Genomic DNA, 24,138 nt, shown 5'->3' with positions numbered 1-24,138 from the left:
CACAATTGATCAAAAACAATTCCGAACTTTTAAAAATGTTCCTTAACATAAATAAAATTTCACTGTAAATCAGCTTTAAAAAAATTTGGTTCATGTATTACATACTACTGATCGCTAGAAGAATATAGAGTTTAGCATTTATCCTACTTCAACTTTTTGTTTTCATGCCTTTCAGTGCTAAGTGGCCAAGCTCAGGTAAATAAACAGTTGGATATGAAAAGAGCTTGGCTATGCTGCTGTCACTCATGTTTTTAACTCTTTCTGAGCTATATGCAAAAATCACATAGATTTACATAATCAATAATATTAAAGTATATCACTAGCACCTACACTTTGTTGAAAGCAAAGAATTGGAAACAATCTGACATCCAAATTAGTTACCTAATCATTATAGTCCTTCATTTTCTCATTTTCTTGTAAGTATCCCTAAAAGACTTACCCAGACTCATCAAATCACTGTTAATAATGATAGTTACTGTACCTTCACTTAGAGGTACTTGCTTTACTCAGTAAACTCAGAAAGGTTCAAAAATCACTATTCATTTATATACATTTTGACAATGCAATCTTTTTATAAAATGCTTTTATTTTATTATATGCTTTCAACAGAATCTTGGATCTACAATTTGATACTCATCTTGATCAGTTTATAGTAAATATCAACTATGTAATCTAATTGACAAAGCCATATCTCACTGTCAGCCAAATCATAAAAATGTGACTTCATTTTTTATTTAAATAAACATATTACTGTGTATCCCCGTGACAGTCATCCAACTGCTGATTTTTATTCTAAGATAAGTAAATAGACAAATGCACAGTAGAGGATTTCTAACATCTAAGTAAGACTTGCCACCTCTGCTCTTTGTTTCTGGTGCCGTCCTGATTTTATTCTCACAGGATCATCCCTCAGGACAGATGTGTTTTTGGTCAAATAAATAGAAGACAGGAGATCATACTGAAGAAGAGTTGTCATTGTTTCTGTTACATCTACAGTATATCTGGATTTACAACCTTACATGGGTCAGAGTTACCCCATATAAAACATGAAACTTCTCCTGTAACAGAAACATGTGGAAGACTGGGGAACACAGTCACACAGAGGTGTGTTGATAATGAGGCTTTGGCTGAATCAATGCCACTCCTTTTGGTCCCCTGAAGAAATGAGTGAGGCATTTCACTTTGGGCGAGAGATGTGCCCCTCCCTGTAAAGTGGAAAAAGAGCAGATGTAAAAGTGGGGTAAAAAGGAAGAAACGATGGGAGGTTTCCAGCCCAGCACAGAGAAAGTCACTCCATGAAGTAGGACAGTTTGTTCTTTGGAAGAGCACATATGGTACATGATGGCTGGAGGCCGAGTTGCACTATTAATTGTCCTTTAGAACAAATTGACAGACCAAGATCTGAAACCCTGGAAAAGACCGTTCCAATAAGTACAAAAAATGGCTACCATTAACCAGATGGTTTCTGGGCTCAGTAAATACATAATCAGTGATTTCCCTAAACAAGCATTGAAATTAACTAATCAAGCAAATAAATGACAAATGAAAAAATGGCAGATGAATTTTTGATTAGTAGTTTCTGATTAGCATACTGGACTTCCCCCAAAATGTTTTAATTAAATCACTTCCAGCTCCTTAAAGGACAAATGAGAAAGAATGCAGAGAAACACTAATTATTTAGGAAAATATAATTTAAAACTCTATCACCATAAAAAGTCCAAAGAATTCCTCAAATAATGACTGTGGTGGTCATAGCTATCATCAGTTGAGCTCTTTAAATGAGTAAGAACTTAATTTTTCCCCACTTCCCCATATTCACAGGATCTGCCCATGTTCATTTATTCACTCCTGTACCTTTTTATTAGCGCATTCTGATTCTAGGTAGTGGGGGTTCCTTGTGACATACTCACATGCACAGAACATCATTTGCTCCACTTCATCCCTCAGCTCTTTCTTCCTCTCCTGATTCTCTTCCTCTACTGTTTGTCTTCCTTCTATTTATTTATTTTTTAATTGGAGCATTATAATTATACATAAAGTAGGATTCTGATACATTAACACATGCACATAAATTTTTTTTTAAAAGAAAGCAACTAAATGTTGCTAAGTTGTCAATGTGCCTTTTTATTTTATGTTTTTAACATCAGGTGCCGAGGATGAACCCAGTGCCTCACCCAGGCCAGGCAGGTGCTCTGCCTCTGAGCCCCAGCCCAGCCCCATTCAGTTGGTTCACTCTGAAGCTCTTCCTCCTCTTCCCTCCCACTTTATCCTCGTCCTCTATTCCCGTAGTCTCCCTTCAAGTTTCATGAGATCCCTCTTGTATTCCTTTTTTCCAACTTCTCCATATGGGCAAAAACAGAAGACCCCTGACCTCCTGAGCCTAGCTTACTTCACTTAGCATGACGTTCTCTGTTCCATCCATTTCCAGCACATGACACAACTTTTCTTTGTGGCTGAGCAGAACTTTGCTGTGTACACCTGCCCCATTTTCTTGGCCCATTCGCCTGTTGATGGACGCCTCATTTACTCTTGACATCTCATCTCTCTAACGTCTCCTCGATGCCGAGACATTGGAGGCTACCACTGGCTGGCTGAGGAAATGTCAGGCCCTGGGACTTTTCCCATTTATTTTCTTCTCCATTAAAATTTGCCTACAATTTCTCTAAGTCAGTTCTGACTATTAGTTTCATTTTCCACAAATATTTCAAGTGGAATGTGGATTACAGAACAATATTTTGATGTGGGGATGCAATGATTTTCATGCTCTGATGTTAGATGCTGAACCCATTAAATTTGGAAATTAGATCTCACCCTGAAATAAAAAGGTAAATTGGGGATAATGAGACTTAGAAAAGAAGAACAGGTTAAAGGATTTTTAAAATGTTTTTTAGCTGTAGTTGGACATAATACCTTACTTACTTACTTACTTACTTACTTACTTACTTACTTACTTATTTATTTATTTATTTATTTATTTGATGCTGAGATCAAACCCAGGGCCTCATACATGCGAGGCAAGCACTCTGCCACTGAGCCACAACCCCAGCCCTAGGTTAAAATTTTTAAACAATGAAGGATGTTGTCAGAATTTTGGAGGAAATTATGATATTCTTTGCTTTTCTGGTCCAGCTTTTGGATTTTTAACAGGTGTCTGAGATAAGATAAAAATAAGTCAAGCTCAATATCACAAATAGATATTGAGCCTTTAATGAAAAACGTGGGTAGGAGAAAGGTTGAGATGAAGAAATTCTGTTCTTCATATTATCTTCATCCAGTTCCATGCAGACACTTCTTTGCAAAGCCAGGCTGTGTCCCCTAACAACCTGCCTCAGGAAGCCTAAACGCTAATCAGTGGCAATTAAAAGTTTCATTGGGCACTATTAAACTTTCAAAGTCAATGAGTTGGAGTAGCAGTGGCAAATGAGTGGCAATGGGGATTGTTAAACAGTCACATTTGGAAGATACATCAGCCATAGGAGTCTGCAAATTAAAAGATTTCTCCTGCGACACCAAGTCACTGGGAAACTCATTTAATCACATCCCTAAATAATTAGAAGCTCTGTGCATTCATTAAGAACCAAAAATAAGTGCTTGCACCATGTGCAGGTAAATGACAGCAGGGACAAGCAAAAGTTGTTTTCTAGTTCAGACTCAGAAAAATGTGTCATTTTTTTGGTTGAATAAAAAAATTCCCTATAATAATTTTGTGATTATGCTCTCGTTAGGAGCCACGAGAGAGCTAAAGAAGCCCAGAGCTCTCATAAAGTATCCTGTTATTTCCATCTCCTCCTCAATAACAGTTTTATGGTAAAACTAACATAATGAGACTCAGTACTCTTTAGCCCTTTGCCTGGGGAGTCTCAGTGACATTACAGATATTAAGGTGAAGATGAGGCTCATACCAAAAATATCAGGTGGCTGGAGATCTACACAGTTTACATTGGATAGAGTTGTTCAAAGAAATTATGTTCAAATATCTTTGGAGGTTCGTTTGGAAAGAAGGAGTGCAGAGAGAATAAAGGAAATATGTCACCTTTTAGCCATCCTTGAATGAGAAGGAGTATGTTCACACAGCTACTGTGGCTGTTGTCTGGCAGCTAGGGGTCAGCTCTGTTGACTGGAACCTCTGAAACAGACGCCAGTTTGATGCCCTTGGCCACGGCTTCCTTGAGTGGAAGCAGGAAGAGGTCACTCATCCTTTTCACAGTTATATATTGAAGTCCTATTAGGCTCCAGACCCATTTAGGCACCATGGGGAATACAGTGTTGAGCCACTTGCAAACCCCAATTTCGAGAGTCTATGCCTGGATAGAAAAGAAGCAAGTTCCTTAACAGAAATAATGTAAGGTACAGAGAGGAAGACACGGGAGGGGCTTCAGAGATTTCTGGAAGACATTGTTGAAGTTGTTTGGAAAGGCAGCAGGGAACCAGCCACAGGACAGAGATTGATTTTAAAAAATAATGGTGGTTTTCATAGTTCTTACAATGCAACAGAAATCATTCCAGTATTTCATTTCTTAGTACATCTAGCTACCATATATTAGAAAATCATTTCTTCTTCTCTTAAAAATGTTTTACCCATAAATATATATATATATTTATGGGTAAAACATATATATATATATATATATATACACACATACAGAAGTGCACGGATTACAGATTAATAATCTACCATGAAGCAAACATTGTATGACCAAAATTTAGGTTAAAAATAGAACATTTCCAGACTTTCTGGGGCCCCCCTAGCTCACCACTCTCTCCTGTGGGTGCACAAGGCACTATCCAGCCTGAATTGCAGCAGCGGCTCAGCCTGTTCTCATGGCTCAGCCTGTGGGGGACGTGAACTCTGCAGTTTCCAAATATGATATACTTTCAAAAATCTGTGTCTTTGTTAATGTTCTTTCCCTCTCCCTTGAATGTCTTCTTAGCCTCTCCTTCCTACATCTTATACGTTTCTGACCTTCTAAACATCTTGAGAAGTCCAGTTCCAAAAACCATTTCTCATCTGAAGCCATTTTGCATGTACTCAATTAATAATTGCTTAATGAACAGACGTTTACAACTGATAAATATGTGTAGGACCCTTTGTTCAGTAATGACCTTATCCGGAGAAGTTAAAGAAATTTCTTCTGAGGTCACTGATGTATACTTTTGCTAGAGAGTAAGAAATAAAATGAATATTAAAAATATTTTACATGTATTTTTAATTTGGTTTTGAGTCCAAAAGATGACCTAATGAAACTCAAAAATCTATAACAACATTTCAGTTTCTAAAAGATGACACAGAACTTTCCCCTTCACATCCCAATGCGTTCCCTACTGGAACCTCGTAAGTTAGAGTAAGTAAAACTTACAGGATGCTGTTATAAATCTCCTTTAAATACGGTAACTCGAAATAGACCTGATTTTCCAACTTTACTGTTTCATATAAATTTCTCTATATGGCTACCGAGTCGTAGTGATTGACAGGAAGACACTTTCCAGTAAGTCAAGAATACCAGGGTGGACATTGGACACGAAAAACACTCCATGGGCCAAGGGCAGAGAGGAGTCGCCTGAGGCGGCGAGAGGAGAGGTCATGAAGAGAGAGAAGTAGTAGAGGAACGCGTGATGCAGAAGCTACCAGGGAATTCAGGGAGGCCCCACATGAGGAGGGGTCCATGGCCTACCTCGACGGCCTGGTGGGAGGCAGCCATGAAGAATCGCTCCACAACCCCCAGAAATGTCGGGACCTGCTCAGCTCCCACAGGAAGAAGGAAGAGATACGGGATGTGATTTGCAAAGGGCTTAGTGGTGAGGGCTGGTGCCAGAGCAGATGGTACCGAGAGGCCAGGAGTAAGCAGGGAGTGAAACAGGCCACGCTGGTCACTCAGCAAACAGACAATGACGGGGATGGACGGGGTCAAATGGGATCGAGGAAAGTGGTGGGGTCGTCGTGTTTCATTTTATTTGAAGATCTAAACAAAGGAACTATCCTATGTGATCGACATGCACATGTGTGTGTGCACACTTCATTGTCACAGAATTCTGTAAGTAAAGGAGACTGGGCAGATGAGCTCCATGTTCAGGTGTGGTGGGGAGCAAAGCTGCAGAGGGTCTGTGGTGAGTCCTGTGGTCTCCCCACCTGACACCAGGTATTGTCATTAGACCTGTTAACGGGTGACAAGGGGCTATATTACTCCTGCTAAGTGCCACGTGAAGCCAAGTAGGTCCTGCCAGCTGTAGCTGGTGCTGGCACTACCTCCATGACTGTGCTGTCCTCAAGGTTCACTGTCAATATCGTACATTTTTTTTTCCTTTTGGTGAAATGAAATTGAAAGAAAATGAAAACGTGGGAGGAGGGGGGAGAGAAAGAAAGAGATTGATTCATTCTCCCTCTTTCTGCACAACCAAAAATACCAACCTGTTTGTTCCAATGAAGAACAACTGACTTACTTTTGAATGTCATTAAAAGAAACTAAAGATGATATGAATAACTGGAAATGCAACCTGTGTTCAGGCTTAGAAAAACTAACGTTGCTAAGATGGCAGTATTCCTCAAACAATTTTAAACTTCACACAATTGCTATCAAATTTCTCAGCTTTTTGTTGTTGTTGTTGTTGCAGAAATTGACAAGCTGATACAAAAATCATATCGAAATGCAAGGAACTAACTGGAAAGATAAGAATAAATTGGAAGAGTCACACTTCTGGATTTCAGAACTTATCACAGAACTACAGGAGGCAAGACATTTAGGTCAATGGGATAGAAATGAGAATCCAGAAATAAGCATATACATTTATTATCAATTGATTTCCAAAAAGGGTAATAAGACAAGCCAACGAAAGATGGAATCGTCTTTTCAACAAATGCTGCTGGAACAACTGGATGGCCATAGTGGCTGTATGGTTCTTCTGCACCAGAACGAAATTGGATATATACCTCATGCCACTTAGAGAAACTAACGTCAAATAGAACAAAGACCAAATGTAAGAGCCAACACTAAAGCCTTAGAAAAAATATAGATTTAAATATTCATGAGTTTGGATTATGCAGTGGATTCTCATATATAACAACAATAGTGAAGCATAAGCAAAGGAAGAAAATGTATAAATCAGACTTCCTCAAAAGCAAAGCTTTGGTGTTTCAAAGGAAATTATCAAGAAAGTGAAAAGACAGCCCACAGACCTAGAGAAAATATTCACAGATCACATGTCTGATATGAATATAGATAACTCACAAAGTTCGACAATAAAAAGGTAAACCACCTTAACAGTAAGCTCAGGTAAAAATACTCAATATCATTAGCCATCAGGAAAAAGTAAATCTTGTGGACAATAGTTTGTCACGTGTCCTAGGATGGCCATATTCAAAAAGATGATAATGAGTGTAGTTGAAGATGTGGAAAAATCAGAACCTTTATATGTTATTGGTTGGAATGTGTGCGCTACTTAGAAGACATGTTGGCAGTTTCTCAAAATGTTATAGTTTTAACCCAGAAATTCTGCTCCAAAGAAAACACCCAAAGGAAGTAAACCATAAGCTCATACAAAAACTTGTACTCTAATATCTGTAGCAGAAAACAGTGCCGATGTCTGTGATATGTGGATAAATCAGATGATGTTATTTCCTTCTGAGGAGTATTATTCAGCCATAAAAATGACTAAAGTCTGAATACATGCCAAAATATGAATGAACCTTAAAAACATATTAAGTGAAAGAAGTCAGGCACAAAAAGCTATATATTTCATTATTCCATTTATATAACATGTTCAGAATAAGCAAATTTGCAAAGTGGACATTAGAGTAAATGACAAGTTTTCATTTTTTTGTGTGTATAAATACTAGATTTTCTTTATTCATGCAACAGTTTTTGGATCTTTGGGTTGATTCCATATCCTGGCTACTGAACAGTGCTACAGTAAACATGAGAGTGAGCCGTCTCCTCAGCATGTTGATTTCATTCACTCTGGAAATGTATGTACCTATCTCCAGTAGTAAGATTGTCCAAATGTACCTGAGTCCGAACATCATGTGTGCCGCATGAATAAGATTTAGCTTGGATCTGAAATGTCCCTGAAAGGCCCATGTGTAAAGGCTTGGCCCCAATTTGGTGCTCTTGGGAGCTTGGTGGTGGACGACTGTGGGCAGTGTCCAGGGTGTGGGGTCTGCTTCCTGTCCTGATCCTGGCGTAGGTACCTTTCCTTACCTAGAGCTTTCTCCATCACGGTCTGCTCTGTCGCAGGCCCAAGGCAACAGGCCAATAGATTATGAACCAGAACCTTCAAAATTCTGAGTCAAGATAAACATCTTCTCTTTGTAAGTTAATTATCTCAAGTATTTTTTACAGTGACCAAAAGCTAACTAACCCAAGTATACACAAATACTGTGCCTCAATGAAGGAAGAGACGAGTGGTCACTTGGGCTGGGAGGAAGGACAAAGGGCTGTCAATGGGTATGGGTGTCTTTAAGGTGATGAAAATGTTCTGGGATTGTACAGTGTGATGTCAACACAATCTTGTGAGTGTGCTAAAAACCACTGAATTGCACACTTTCAAGGGATAGATAGATGTTATCTGGATATGTAATGATTTTAAAAGAGAACCGTTTAGCCTTGAATTTGAATTAGGTAGAGGTCAAAAAAGTGAACCAACTGTTGGTTACACTATGTGGTGACGTGACCAGATCATGTTGCACGAGCTGGACTTTTGGTCAGTCAACCCCACAGCCCCAGTAGCTTAGTCAGGGGTAGAGAAGGACGGTCCTGTCTTGACTGCCTGTCACACTGTGTGGCATAGTGCTGGGCCGCTCTCTTTATTGCACTTGTAAATATGCACTGAGGCTCTCAAATAATGGACAGAACCAATAAACGTGATGAATAGATGAATAATAAGATGGAATCATGAAAGGAGAAGAGTGGATGACTGGCGTGCACCATTGTCAGAACAAAGTCACTAAAGTGAGAAAGAGCCTGTTGGAGTCCACTGCTAAGGAACAGCCATTTATTCAGAAAGCAGCTGCCATTCCAGGATGGATCATCTTCTGATAAAAGTAATGAATGTGTATGTAAGAGAAGGGAGGGGAGGGTTAAAGATTCATCCAGGATAGTTCAATTGCCTCCTTTCAGAGCTGTGCACCTTGGCAGGGAATCAGCAGCATCAGCAGGGCATTGGCTTGTCTGTAGCAGATGGAGCCTGGGACTTACACTTCCACCTTCCCCCCACACCACACTAGCTACCCGCAGCCTGTGAAGTAAGAGGAAAGGCTCCTCTGGGCAAATTCAGGATTGAGGCCTTTCCTTATTGCTCCTGTCACTACTAGATCTCATGAACCTACAATAACAATCGTGCTCCCGTGAACTGCTTACTGGACAAAGGGCATTCAAGAGCAAGTTCTGTGAGATGGAGAACAGCCACAAGGTCCCTAGCACACACAAAGCCCCGAGTTTGATCTCCAGCACCGCAAAAAAGCAAAACAAAACAAAACAGATTTAAGAAAGAGTTTGTGGCCTGGTATGGTGGCCTGTAGTCCCAGCCTCCTGGGAGGCTGAGGCAGGAAGATCATAAATTCAAGGCCAACCTTAGCAACTTAGTGAGACCCTGTCTCAAAATAAAAATAAAGAGCTGGAGATGTGGCCCTGTGGTTAAGCCCCCTGGGGTAGATCCTATGTTCCAAAAAGAAGAAGAAAAAAGAAGTTTGAGTGTCATAGGCCAAAGGCCAGGTAAGTCATACGAGGTCGACCTGCGGGTATCTTCTGTGTGAATCAGCTCCCAGGGCAGATCCTGCAGCTGAGGCTGGGCCCCACCTTCCTCTCTGTTTCATGGCTTCAAGGGCCTGGAAACACAGTAGGCTCTAGGGACTCACCATCGAGGGCCTCCCACGGAACCCCCTCAGGCTAGCTTCTTCCCTTCCAGTGGGTAACAAGGTGCCTCCCGTGGAGTCTGCCTCTCTGTCTTGGGTCTTCTAAGTCCTGAGCTCTGGACTCTGCCATGCTGCGGGAGGAGAGAAAAACTTTGGTTGGAGCTGCCCTGGAAGGAGGTAAAGGAGGAAGACGTGGGAGGTACGCTGACAATTCAAACCTAGTCACCTCCATACGGAGCAGCTGCTGCTTGATCCCAGGTCACCCTGAGACAGGGCAAGAGTCAGGGAAAGGCTGGATGAGGGAGGGGTGAAAAAATGGACTTCCCCTCTCCAGAGGTCAAGGCCCACCCCTAGCCCACGAGGCTCTCTCCAAGGTGTGGGTCAGTTGGTGTGTTCATCACCCAGAGCTCTGAGGAGAGGTGTGTGTGCTTTCTACGGCTTAAGAACGAACATAGTTAGAATTTGAGAAAACCAATTTTTTTAAATGTTGAGACAAGAACTGATGGAACATGAACCACAGAGAAGGCATGTCTTACCTACTGGAAATCACAAACTCGTCTCATGTAACTGTGATCTCGGGATTCTTACTAGACAACAGACGTCGCACCTGCCACCCTACTTCATTCCCTCAGATCCTTCTCTTCAGCAGGGAGAGCTGTTCAGACCAGTGCTTCTGGGAGGAGTGCTCAGTCACCAGGGACGTTTCTGTCCACAGGTAGGTGAGCTATGCAGGTTTCCTGTCTGTTCTCTGCACTAGCAGGCCTTGGGTGATGCCTTCCGGCGGCTACCCGCCCAGGCTGCCGGGAGCCTTGGGGGAGTGACATAAAGCCTGGTCCTCAGGGTCTGTTCAATGCACATGCTCTCTAGATGGCTTCTCGCTGCTCTCAGTCACCTGCCTTTTGTGGAGGCACTGATTCTCTCTCAGCACCTCTTTCACTTGCTGGCATTCCTTAGGGCTCCCCAAACTACTGCTTGTTCAGGGCCACTTCGTTCTTAGCAGATGGTCATGCTACTAGAGCATTGCTCCCCCATCAACTCAACGGATCCTCCTCTGACTTCATCCCAGAGACCCAGTCATCATGGCAACCACACGGTTTTGTTCTCTTCAGAAACCCCCACTGGCAAAGATGGCTGAATCAGGAGCTTCTGCAGGGAGATCCGGGAGCTTTTGATACTGGGGTCTGGAATCTCCAACAAACTCTAGATTTAAACAATCAGAAAGCAGCTGCTGTAGGAGCACAGAGGAGATAAAAAGGGGTATCTAGGAGCAGCAAGGCTGTGCTGTGCTGTGCTGCCAGAGGCCTGGGAGTCTCACAGTTCTATGAAAAACAGCTATAGAGACCCTGACTTCAAAAGACATCATATCTCATTTCATTGCTTTAAATATACATTAAGTGTGTTAATTTAAAAAAAATATTGGTGAAAAGTGATTATACAGAACAGGGGGTTTCATTGTGGCATATTCATACATGCAATGATGCAATTTGATCGATTTTACTCCCAAATACCTAGTCTTTCCTTCTTCTCCTCCCTCCTCCCATCCCCTTCTATCTAACTTCTATCTCATTCCTTTTTCATGAGATTTGTTTTTTCCCTATATTTCTCCCTAGCTTCCACCTGTAAGAGAAAACATACAATTCTTTACTTTCTGTGACCGGTTTATTTCACTTAACATGATGCTCTGTTTTGTTCCTTTTCCTGCAAGTGAAACAATTGCTTCTTCTTTATGGCTAATAAAACCCCATTGTGTCAACCCCATCTGTTGACAGCCACCTACGCTGGTTCCGTGATGTGGCTACTGTGAATGGTGCTGTGGTAAACAGGGATGTGCATGCATTGCCACAGTGTGACGACTTTAATTCTTTTGGATAAACACCAAGGAGTGGTGTAACCGAGTCATAGGGGGTTTCCATTCTTGTCTTTTGAGGGGCCTCCATTCTGATTTCTATAGTGGATGTACTATTCTACATTCCCACCAACAGTGGATAAAAGTTCTCCTTTCATGGCATTCTTACTAGCATTTATTATTAATGGTATTTTTGCCATTCTTACTGGAGTGAGGCAAAACCTCAGTGTAGTTTTGATTTTTATTTCTCTTATGGCTAAAGGTATTAAGCATTTTTTCATATAGTTGTTGGCATTTGTACTACTTTTGAGAATTTTCTGTTTGGCTCATCTCCCCAATCATTGATTTGTTTTCCTTGAGTTCTTTATATATTCTGAATATGAGTCCTCTGACAGAGGGCAGCTGGCGAAGATTTCCTCCCACTCTGCAGGCTCTCTTCTTGCTCTTGTTTCCTGTGTTGTGCCATCTATTTGCTATTGTTTCCTTAGTCGTAGGAGTTTTATTGAGGAAGTAATTGTCTGTGTCTACACGTTGGGGTGTTTCCCGTGTTTCCTTGTAGCAGTTGTGAGGTTTCTGGTCTTATTCTTGATCCACTTTGTGCAGGTGGGAGATAGGGTTCTAGTTTCATGCTTCTACATATGTCTGATAATCCAGCACCATTTATTTAAAAGGCTGGCTTTTCTCCAATATTTTTGTGCCTTTGTCAAGGATCGGATGACTGTATCGTGTTGGTTTTTTTTTTTTTTTAAGGAATTTTTAGTTGTAGATGGACACAATTCTTTTACTTTTTTAGGTGGTGCTGAGGATGGAACCCAGGGCCTTGCACACTGCTAGGCAAGTGCTGTACCACTGAGCCCCAGCCCCAGCATCTGTCTTCTTTTTAATTCCGTTGGTCTACATGCCTGTTTTTAATGCCATATACCACACTATTGTAGTTACAATAGCTTTCTAGTGTAATTTGAAATTGGGTATTGGGATACCTCCAGAGTATCTTTTTGCTCAGAATTGCTTTGATTGTTCTTGGTCTGTTGTCTTTCTATATGAATTTAGAATTGTTTTCTAGTTCTGTGAAGAATTTCATTGGTATTTTAATAGTATTTTACATTGAACCTGTAAATTGTTTTTTGGTAATTTGGCCATTTCAACATTAATTCTTCCCATATATGAACATGGGAGGTCTTTTGATCTTTTACTGTCTTTTCTGTTTATTTTTTCTTTTTAAATTTTTTTAGTTGTAGTTGGACATAATATCTTTATTTTTATGTGGTGCTGAGGATCTCAAACCCAGTGCCTTGCATGCGATAGATGAGAGCCCTACAGCTGAGCCATAACCCCAGCCCTTATTTTTTCAGTTTTCTATAATATTCCTTGGTTAGATTTATTCCTAGTTTTTGTTTTGTTTTGTTTTACTTTGTTTGAGGCTGCTACCAATGGAATTGTTTTCTTGATTTCTTCCTAAGCAAGGTCATTCTGTATAGAAAAGTATTGATTTTTGTAAGTTTTGTGTCCTGTTATTTTGCCAAATTTGTTTATCTGCTCTAAAGGTCTTCTGGTGGAACCTTCTAAGTACAGGAACATATTTTCTGCAAATAGGACTAATTTGACTTCTTCCTTTCCAACTTGCAGCCCTTTTATTTCAAGTAGTATATTAAACATGAGTGGCGAGAGTGGATGTCTGTGTTAGAGAAATCGAGCTCAATTTTTCCCCATTAAGAATGTTGACTTTAGTTTTATTGTATAGTAGTCTTTATTATGCTAACCCTCATCTTTCAACTTGTTTGTATTTGCTAAGACTTACTTTGTGGCCTAAAATACATTTTTTGGAGAAGGTTCCCTGAACAGGTCTGCTAAGTCCTTTTGATCTAGAGTGAGTTTTAAATCTAATATTCATTTATTTCATGTCTGGATGAACTATCTGTTGGCAAGAGAAGTATATTGAAACACCGCACTTTTAAAAAATCGGAGCCAATCCGAGCCTTTAGTTGAATGGTGTTTCCTTTATAAAATTAGGTATGCCAATGTTCAAGGTATAAATATTGACAACTGTTATTTCTTGGATAATTTTCTTTAAGAATATGTATTGAGCTTCTTCATCTCCTATGAGTACCTTTGATTTGAAGTCTGCTTTGCTGATATAAGAGTAATTGCTACTATTTGTTTTCAGATGCACGAAATATCATTTTCCATGCTTTTATTTTCAGTCTGTGGATGTTTTTTACCAATGTTTCTCACAGGTAACATTTATTTAATAAATCCAACCTCTCATTTTATGTCTTTTAATTAGAATTGAGATCACTACATTTGGGGTTATTATAACTTGTAGTTATTTTATTTCTAATCATATTTCTAACAGTTTTTTTTTAAATCCTATTTTTCATTTGTTTGTCCACTTTTCTAATGAGATTTATTATTTTTCACACTGTTTTTTTTCCCTTCTTTTTTGTGTATAGAATTCCTTTAAGTGTCTTCTGCAATCCTGGCTTACTGGTCATGAATCCATTAGTTTATGCTTTTCTTGGAAGTCTTTTTTTTTAAAAAAAAAATCTTCAATTCTGAAGGATGGCTTTTCCTTTTCTTTTTAATATAGTATATAGGGGGCAGTTATCTTACTTTCTGGGCTTGAAATATATCATACCATGTTCCCTCCTGGCATTTAGAATTTCTGATGGTAAAATTGCTGTTATTATGATAAGTTTGCCTTTATAAGGGACTTAGTATTCTCTAAACTTAAAAATTCTTCCCTTATTTTGTGTTTTTGGCACTTTCACTGTAATGTATCATGGGAGATTCTTTTCTGGTCTTGTCTATTTGGAGTTCTGAATGATTCCAGTAGCTGAATGTCCATCTCCTTCCCTGAGTTTGGAAAATTTTCTGCTATTATTTCACTAAATAGGTTATCAGTGCTATTAGCCTGAATCTGTTCATCTTCAATATCTTCAGTATAAGTAAGGTCTTTACATATTACCCAAAGTTCAATATTCCTAATTTCTAAAAAAATTGTTGAGTGTTCAAGTTCATAGAGCTGTTCTTCAAGGTCTGAAATTCTGTGTTCAACTTGATCTTATATATTAGTGAGACTTTCAACTGAGCTTTTGATTAATTGAATTTTTCATTCTAGGATTTCTGTTTGGTTCTGTTTTTCTCTTCATTAAAATGCTCTTTCACATTCTGCATTTTCTTCCTTAGATGTCCTTTAAGTTCATCGATAATTTTAACTTTCTGAATTGTTTACCTGGCATTTCCTCCACGTCAATGTCTATGGGATCAGTTGTTGGAGTGTTATAACCTTGTTTACTCATGTTTCTTGTATTTCTATGTTAATATTTGCACATCTGCTGGGATGGATACCTCTTTCACTGTTACACAAGGGACTTTCACTGAACTTTTTTCTCCTATGTGCCCATGCCTGAGGGTATATCTAATTGTCATAACTCTCACTCAATCTCAGTGCTATTTTCAGTTTCTAGCACCACTTTAAGGTAATAATAACTATTAACTGTGACCACTTCAGAGCAAAACCATATACTAATAAACCTTTAAATTCTTATTGAAATGTTTTCTACAACTCCACTAATCAAAGAGTAGAAAAGATGGGCTGGGGTTGTGGTTCAGTGGTAGAGGCTCGCCTAGCACTTGCAGGCCCTGGGTTCGAGATCCTAAGCACCACTGTGCCAGGCTAGAAGGAACTCTTGAATTAAGAAGCTCAGTAAGGGTGAAAGATCTATATAATGAAAATTACAGAACCTTAAAGAAAGAAATCAAAAAAGACCTTAGAAGATAAAGATCTACTTTGCTCTTGGATAGGCAGAATTAATATTATCAAAATGACCATACTTCCAAAAGCGCTATACAGATTTAATGCAATTCCAATCAAAATCCCAATGACATTCCTCATAGAAATAGAAAAACAATCATGAAATTCATCTGGAAAAATAAGAGACCCAGAATAGCTAAAGCAATCCTTAGCAGGAAGAGTGAAGCAGGTGGCATCACTATACCAGACCTTAAATTATACTACAGAGCAACAGTAACAAAAACAGCATGGTATTGGCACCAAAACAGACTGGTAGACCAATGGTACCCAACAGAGGATACAGAGACTAACCCACAAAACTACAATTATCTTATATTAGACAAATGTACCAAAAACATGCACTAGAGAAAAGGTAGCATCTTCAACAAATGGTGCTGGGAGAACTGGAAATCCATATGCAACAAAATGAAATTAAATCCCTATCTCTCACCATGCACAAAACTCAACTCAAAATGGATCAAGGACCTAGAAATAAAACCAGAGACTCTGTGTTTAATAGAAGAAAAAGTAGACCCTAATCTCCATCATGTGGGATTAGGCTCCAACTTCCTTAATAAGACTCTTTTGGTGTCAGAATTTTAAAATCAAGAATCAATAAATGGGATGGACTCAAAGTAAAAAGTTTCTTTCTTCTCAGCAAAATAAACAAATCTGTGAGGTGAATAGAAAGCCTACATCTTGGGAGCAAATCTTTACCCCTCACACATCAGATATAGCACTAATCTCTAGGGTACATAAAGAACCTCAAAAGCTAAACACCAAAAAAAAAAAAAAACCCAAATAACCCAATCAATAAATGGGCCAAGGACCTGAACAGACACTTCTCAGAATATACAATCAGTCAACAAATACATGAAAAAATGTTCATCATTACTAGCAATTAGAGAAATGCAAATCAAAACCACTCTAAGATTTCAACTCACTCGTCAGAATGGCAGCTATTATGGATAAAAACCACAATAAGTGTTGGCAAGGATGTGGGAGAAAAAGGCACACTCATACACTGCTGATAGGACTGCAAATTGGTGCAGCCAATATGGAAAGCAGTATGGAGATTACTTGGAAAATTGTGAATGGAACCACCATCTGACCCAGCTGTCCCTCTCCTCAATCTATACCCAAAGGACTTAAAAACAGCATACTACAGGACACAGCTGCATCAATGTTTACAGCAACACCATTCACAATAGCTAAACTGTGGGACCAACCTAGATGCCCTTCTATAGATGAATGGATTAAAAACTGTGGTTTTGTGTGTGTGTGTGTGTGTGTGTGTGTGTGTGTGTGTACACACACACACATACACACATACAATGGAATATTACTCAGCAATAAAAGAAAATAAAATCATGGCATTTGCAGGTAAATGGATGAAGTTAGAAAAGATAATGCTACGTTAGCCAATCCCAAAAAACCAAATGCTGAATGTTTTCTGTGATATAAGGAGGCTGATTCATAGTGGGATAGAAAGTGGGAGATGGGAGGAACAACAAGCTCTAGATAGGGCAGAGGGGTTGGAGGGGAAGGGAGGAGGCATGAGGTTATTAATGATGGTGGAATGTGATAATTATTATCCAAAGTACAGGTATGAATACAGGAACTGGGTGTGAATATACTGTGTATATAATCAGAGATATGAAAAATTGTGCTCTATATGTATAATAAGAATTATAATGCATTCTGCTGTCATATATGAATAAAAAATTTTTAAAAAGGTCAGTAAAACCCTCTCACACCAGCCCATATTGACTCACTGTTGCTGATAAAGGAGAGCAGTCATTTTAAAAATAATCATGAGAAAAAGAAAAAACAAAAAAATAACTCTTTCAAGTCTGAAATTCAAATAGTTCAGAACAGAAAATATATAATATTATATAAAACATATAATATTATATAATATTAAATAAAATATATATAAAATATTATTTATATAAAATATAAATAAAATATATAAAATATATTAATATATATAATACATATATAATATATATTATATATATTTTATATAATATAATATATTATATATATATATATATATATATATATATATATATATATATATACACACACCACCCCAACCCCCCACCTCATGGGTCTTAAACGACCTAAAGCACATGACATAGTCAGTACTGTTGATGAACACAATAAATGTCCATAAATATCAGTTGCAATTTAAAAAACATTCTACTATTGAGAAGAGAAATAACTGTGCAAAGCACCATCATAAAGATAGCAGGTTTACCAAATAAACTCCAGAGAAGATGTCTGTGTCAAGGGAGAAAAGGTTCAAATTAAATCCTTGAGACTGACAGGACCATAAACATTAATATCATCACTTGGATTCAAAGTCCAGCTTCAAGGGAACAAGGATTACTCTGGCAGATCTTGGACCAGGAAGCCTTAAGAATGTCATCAGATGACTACAGGGCTGGGTAGGAAAGAGAGGTCCCAGAGCAGGACACAGGACTTCCCGTGGGGAAGCATCTCACTCACACCCTACCTTGAGGTGACACAGTCACTGGCTCACCTAACCCCAACTCACTTCCTTCCTACTGCTCTCTGATCCCTCCTCCAGCTGCAGGCAGGGCATCAGAGGCCCACTGGCTATTCTCTATCTCTCCCAGGATGGACTCCAGGTCTACCTCCTCCAGGGTGCTCCCCTCAGAGGACACCAGTTTATCCAAGCCAAATTTCAGTATGTCACTCAACTTGAATGAAGAAAACGAGAGATCCAGTGAGTTCTCATGAAAACACAGATGAGGATGTGTGACTTGCTAAGTGTCTAAATGACACCAGGTAATTCTTTCCCTGATGGGCTTTCTTCTCTTCCATCACAAATGACACCTGCCAGGCAGTTTTGGAGTTGGATGAGGAATAAGCAGAGAAGTGATAAATGATGATCATAGATGTTGACTTTGACAATTATTTACAATACCAAAAAAATTTTGTGGCCTCCAATTTTTTTGAGGATTGGGGGCAGATAAAATGATTCCAGCATCTTCTATAGCACTTCTCACCAGCATTTTTTACAGGCACTTCCAGCAGTCCCGAGAGAAGTCAGAAACCCTGTTGGCTACCTTCTTACCTCTCCCACTGCCAAACTCTTATAAAGAGAAGGTGCCACTGAATACCTCATCTCACCATGAGCTGCCACCTGTCCTTGCCAAGCCGCTTTGCTACTACAGTGCTTTATGGGACCCACTTTGGCAAAACCATAACCACCCTGATCACCAGACCCAAAAGCCCTTTCTCAATTTCAATCTCCCTGGATAGTCCCGCTCCCCATCCTGCCCTCTTGCTCCCCCTAGGGGATATACTCAGCCTACTTCCTACGGCTACAGGAACCAGAATCTTAGATAGTGTTACCTGGCTTTCATTTGCTACTTGCAACTCTCCACCTCCCTAAGTACTATCTCTTAGGAATTCTGAACCAATTGGGATCCACATCATGGGACTTCATTTTCATTTTGTCCTTTTAGATTTGGTTAGTTATCTCTAGATTGCCTATTCTGTAACTTGGAAACTTTAGCTTGAAAATACCCGAGATGAAAACTATGACTAAAACTAAGCAAAACCATACCTGTTATATTTATATTTACCCTTGGTGTGTGTATGTGTATATAAATATATAACCAAGCCAAATGGCTTTGGCATTTAGTACCCAAAACAGAAGAAAGCCAAGTATTTATGATGAGGCTCAGTCCATACTGGGACCCTTCCCTCTTCCACTCCTTGGACTATGTCTCCTGGCTTCCCTCGCTACTGCTCACTCACAACGTGTCTTTAAGGAACTACCCATTTTTTAAATGAAAACCACTTTATTATAGTAACTAAGAGCATGTAGTTGGAAGTTAAAGAGTGCTCAGATTAGAGTCATGAATCTGATGTTTGGAAAATTTCTTAAGATGGAGGTAAAGACAACGTTTATCTCATTTTTTTTGTTATTCTTCTTCTGAAACAACTGGAAAAAGTGCACGTCACACAATACTTAGCACACAGTAAGCATTCAATAAGTGTTCACCGCATCTTTATCTGTTCTCTGTTTCTGTTGTGTTCTCCTTCTAAGACAAGGAACCTGCTTTCCTTTTTCAGGACTTCACTGCTCTATACTGCTTAGATTTATCAAACCAGAACCACATCTTTTACTATTAGATACTTTTAATAACTTAAAAAATGTCCTGCTGTATTTTGAGACAAGGCAGTGAGTTATCACCCTTGTTCCTGGCAACCATAAATAACTGACAGTCTAGTGGGGAGGGAAAGAATCAAGACAGAACCAGAGTGTGATTTCTTGCCATGGCTTGGGCAGGAAGTCCCACCGAGGTCCTCTCCACCAGCCAATAGTTTGTACTGGCCCAAGGATCTGGTCCCATGGCAGAGTTTGTGCCTGTGCATCTCACAATGATGTGCTAGCAGCCAATGTCACAGGGACACCCCTGATTGAATGCCTGGAGCTCCCTCCACTGGGGAAGCGTCGAGCATCTGAGAATTCATCTCCTCTAACTCCTGATGCCCGAGCCTTCACAACAGCCCATGATGAGCTCCTCTCCCAAGGTCCTGTGGAGAAGTGTATTTAGACACCTACAGTACACACATACCTCTCTCTCAAGCTTTCACCTTCCATTTGAAATTGCCTCTTCAATAGTGTGAAAATAAAATGCACAGCCTGCCCAGCCACCATGACAGATGAGCATGCAGAAGACTCAAAACAGACAAGGCCAAAGACTCCACAGTTACTCTCTAAGATAAACAAAAATCAAGCCAACAAACAAAACCTAGGGTTCTTCTTTCAGGTTCTAGTACCCCCAAATCTGTGACCCTATCCTGCAGGTTAGTGACTCCCTAACAAAAACAGCACCTTCCCTTTCTGCAATGCTGATGTGTAAAGATACAGATGTGAGAAAACTGCCATTTTTAAACTCATGCTTGGGCTAGTTGTAAATTTGATAATTCTGCTTGTAATACTGTGTAATTTTTTCCATTTCATATACCTCTTGAATTTTTTGTTTGATAAGCTGATTCTTTTAAAGCCTGGTTTTTCTTGTAAACTTTTCTAATTCCTTTCTTTTCTGAGTCTCCCTCTAACAATAATGTATATTGATTTTTATTACAAACTCTGTTGTCTAAAGCTTACATTATCTTCATCTTTCTAATTTCTATCCCTATCTTCCTACTTTCTACTCTCATCTTTCAGGCTTAAAGGCTTAAAGCCATCTTTGAACTTGCTCTCTCTCACTGCCTGCCTCAAAACAAGAGCCAACTCCTGTCATTTCTCTGCAATTTCCTACAGCAGACCTTCCCACAGCTACAACCTTTTGTCAGACATTTATTACTCTCTTCATGCCTGAATCATGCTAGATACTAGGGGTTGATCTCTCTGCACCTAATCCCTCAAAAGGACCTGGGGTATATTATAATATAGGTTCAATTTTATCTCAAAGGCTGCTGCTAAGGAATAACTCTAAACCTCCTACCAAAAGAGAGCTCTCTAGGATATTCTAAGCCAGCATTTGACTCCCATCTAATTTTTCCTAACTCTAGCACTAACTCTAGTGCTTTCATCCCTATATCCTATGGCATAATTTTGAATTCCTAATCTTGTTCACTCATCTCTGAGTATGGAATGAGTACTGTAAGTCACTACTCAAAGGGTCAGGGATTAAGGAGGAGGTATGGAACTAATCATCACTGATTAAAAAAAAGGAACTTAAAAAAAAAAAGAACTTAAACAAATTCTCTCTGAGGTAACTCATGGCACACTCATCTTTAGAAGCCATTAAGAGATTAGATCCATGATGTTCAGTTACATGCTCAAAGTCATACATCCAATAAGGGATAAGATGTGAATTTCAATCCAAGTTAGATGGTTCAAAGCTCATTCTCTTTATTCTATTTTCTCCACCTTTAAATGCCACCCTCATTTTTAGCTTGTATGGCACCTTGCATGTAGTTAGATACTGAGAGGGTAAGAATTAGGCCAATGAAAAAATGTGTAATTTGTAACAATGGGTGGTTAATGCTGGTCCTTTTTATTTGCATTCTCATCCACAGATAGTACGGGTCATAAATCATGAGACTCTAATAAGAACGCATTTTACCTGGAGGTCAGGATCAGCCAAAGGTTTCTGGGCTCCCAGAGTAAACTGGCCTCTTTCTATGATCGTGTTGGTGAGCTGCAGTTTGGTGGCTGCTTTCCTATAAACTATTTCTTCCACAGTGTCTCGGCCAATCAGCCGGATCACTTTCACAGCCCTGTACGGGAGTCAAATGAGAGCAGTGTTAGGAGTCTGCAAAGCTGGGGAAAAAAGCATGCCAGGAAAATACACCCAAAAGGAAGCAGAACCAAATGCCACACTCATTTGTGGAACAATGAGTGTTCAATGAAAAGGACACTGCTCATTGGAACTTGAGCATTTGTTAGATAAATCTGGCCTCAACTTCTTCCTGAACTTTTCCCCAAAAGAGGAAGAGGAAGGAAGACAAAGTGACCACTATTGGGCCTTCATCTGTAGCCAGGATAACCCCTGGCAGGCAGTTACCTCAAGTCAAAGGGCAGCTGAACACAACTTTGTTTCCTCTTTGTGGTACTGGGAACCCAGGAAGCTTTACCATGAAGTTATAATCCTAGCCTTAAAAAAAATTTTGAGACAGGGTTTAGGAAAGTTGCAAGGTTGGCTTTAAACTTGATCTTCCTGCTTGAGTCTCCCATGCTGATAATGATTACAGGCATGTGCACCCACTGGCTTTAATTTCATTTTTAAACTGAATTAGGATCTAACATGAGAAACATGAACTAAATAAATTCTAAGTTTCTTCTAATCATTTTGGAATTTAACTGTTCTTTTCAACAAAGTGAGTCTGAACTGATCATGTGACCACTGATCTCCCAACATGACTCTACAAGCCAGCAGCACAACGGGGTTCAAACCCAGGGGTCTCTAATTCCAATGTGGCACTGTTGTCAGGACTACACGGTCCACCTTCCTCCCCAATCCACAGCTGCAAGCCAACAGAGCAGAAAGGTGCCAATGTCTAACTCACTCACTTGTTCTGGCCAATTCGGTGAGCTCTGGCAGCTACCTGCAAGTCATTTTGAGGATTAAAATCACTGTCAAAAAAATAACAGTATCTGCTGCTGTTAAGTTCATGCCAACTCCACCTGAAAACCATACAAAAAAGGAGAATGATCAGCAACACACAAATAAGGAACTAGAAAACACACAAGGCAGGACTGGGTCCTACTGAAAATCTGAAATCAGTCCAACTGATTGGTTTCATCCTTCAAAAGGACATTTCTGCCCCAGACTTCAGGTTTGACCACCCTACAGTGGTCAAAAGTGCTACCTCACCTTCCATTGCATGAACTGGGAAAATTTAATTATCAAATATAACAGAATGAGAGGTAAGCAGAAGAAAAGGATGCTTAAGTTAATTGTGTGAAGACATGTAATATTTGTTTGAAAACCTTGATGGGATTTTGCTTCAAAGAGTCTGTGAATAAGGACACAAGTTCTTTCAGAAAACAGCTCCAAAAATAAGAGGTCTGGGGGCTGCAGTTGTAGCTCAGTGATAGAACACAAGTGATAGAACACGTGAGGCATTGGGTTCCTTCCTCATCACCACATAAAAATAAATAAAATAAAGGTATTGTCTGTTATGGTTTAGATGTGGTGTCCTCCAAAAGCTCACATGTGAGACCATGCAAGAAGGTTTGGAGGAGAAATGACTGGGATATGGCTTTAACCTAATCAGTTAATGGATCTCTAATGGGATTAACTGAGTGGTAACTGGGGCAGGTGGGTGTGGCTAGAGGAAGGGGTTCAGCAGGCACATGGCTAAGGGGTATATGTTTTGTATCTGGACAGTGGAGTCTCTCTCTCTTTGCTTTCTGATCATGATGTGAGCTGCTACCCTCAGTCACACACTCCTGCCAGGATGCTGCCTCCCCTGGAGCTCCAAGGAATGGAGTCGGCCTTCTATGGACTAAGACCTCTGAAACCATGAGCCCTCCAAGAAACATTCCTCCTCCACAGTTGGTTCTGGTCACAGAGGTGAAAAAGCTGACTAAAACAGTGCCCATCTACAATTAAAAATGTATCTTAAAACCACGAGAGGTCTGCAGTGGGCAGTAAGAAACACACATGACCACACTTCCAGCTTCAACAAGGTAGGAAGACCTGACGCTAGCTATGATTAGAGCAGATGATACCTGCCTCTGAGTGGAGAAAACCTGAGAGTGTCTTCCTGTACTGGTTTCCACACCTATCAAAGAAGATGGCATAAAATCAGTTCAAGACAAGAACACTCAATGCAACAACTCTCTGGTCTTTCTCCAATGGTGCAGGAAAAGGCCAAAAGAGCACTTTGGGTTCAGGAATTTAGAGTACTAAGAAGCAAACCACAGGCTTCTCTTTGATAAATGTGGAAACTGTACAGAACACACTCTAGCCAGGGTCATTGGAACGCATTGCTAAAACAGGCCTAAAAGGGCTTGTTCCAAGAACTGAATGAAGGGTTCCTTTCCACAGGACTACCAACTCCCGGCTGGATGTAAGACAAGCCAGGCAGGAACATTCTCATTGAAGTCTTCCTATAAAATCAAAGTTGGAATAAAGAAATACTAATGACTGAATA

At 39.7% G+C, this 24,138-nt stretch overlaps 1 long non-coding RNA gene and 1 pseudogene across 1 annotated transcript; both read right to left on the bottom strand.

Annotated features, from left to right (window-relative positions):
* Nucleotides 1-566: 566 nt before the first annotated feature.
* Nucleotides 567-4,548, bottom strand: LOC144372416 (uncharacterized). Its single transcript, XR_013432439.1, has 2 exons — nt 4,034-4,548; nt 567-1,205 (listed from the first exon to the last, which is right to left on the bottom strand). It is a non-coding gene; the product is annotated as an uncharacterized LOC144372416 (long non-coding RNA).
* A 13,079-nt stretch (nt 4,549-17,627) lies between these two features.
* Nucleotides 17,628-24,138, bottom strand: part of LOC144372415 (chromodomain-helicase-DNA-binding protein 1-like) — a 34,956-nt pseudogene continuing 28,445 nt past the window's right edge.

This window comes from Ictidomys tridecemlineatus, unplaced genomic scaffold, assembly GCF_052094955.1.
Source record: "Ictidomys tridecemlineatus isolate mIctTri1 unplaced genomic scaffold, mIctTri1.hap1 Scaffold_102, whole genome shotgun sequence".
NCBI lineage: Eukaryota > Metazoa > Chordata > Mammalia > Rodentia > Sciuridae > Ictidomys > Ictidomys tridecemlineatus.
This window is presented reverse-complemented; position numbering and strand designations above follow the sequence as displayed.